The following is a 799-nucleotide window of genomic DNA, read 5'->3' on the forward strand; positions in this document are numbered from 1 at the left end:
TGGAAGGACAAGTGCAAGACAACTCCATTAAGAGGAGGGCGCAGGAATTCCTCCCTGAATTCCCAAGAATTGACTACTAGACCAGCCTAGAAGCATCTATCTCCAAGTTGCAAGAGACTATGGAGCAACTGAAGGAAGAACAGCAGAATCAGAACTGCAAGCTCTGCAAATTGCTGAAGGAACAAGAGAAGCAAGGGCGTGAACTCCAAGAGTTGAAACGCCAAAAGCTCTCCTCTCAAGCTGAGGGAGCATCCACTTCTCAAAATCAAGGTTGTTGAGTCCTAACTCTGTGAAAACCTCTATCATTAGGAGCCTATGTTTTTGTGTTTTCTTTTTCTTTTGTTTTGTTTTCTATTTTTATTTTTTTAGTCTTATATCTATTTTTGAGTCTTGTTCTTAATTGATAATTAATAAAATTGAACTTTTATGCCTTAAAGATATGAATGTCCTATGAATCCATCACCTCTCTTAAATGAAAAATGCTTTAATCACAAAAGAACAAGAAGTACATGATTTCGAAATTTATCATTGAAACTAGTTGAATTAGTTTGATGTGGTGACAATACTTTTTGCTTTCTGAATGAATGCTTGAACAGTGCATATGTCTCTTGAATTTGTTGTTTTGAGAATGTTAAAAAATTGTTGGCTCTTGAAAGAAGGAAGAAAAAGAGAACTGCTATTGAGGATCTAAAAATCATTAGATTGATTCTTGAAGCAAGAAAAAGCAGTGAAAAAAAAATTCGAAAAAAAAAAGAAAAAAAAGAGAAAAAAAAAGAAATAAAGTTGTGATCCAAGGCAA

The sequence above is a fragment of the Arachis duranensis genome, chromosome 5 (assembly GCF_000817695.3).
Source record: "Arachis duranensis cultivar V14167 chromosome 5, aradu.V14167.gnm2.J7QH, whole genome shotgun sequence".
Lineage (NCBI taxonomy): Eukaryota > Viridiplantae > Streptophyta > Magnoliopsida > Fabales > Fabaceae > Arachis > Arachis duranensis.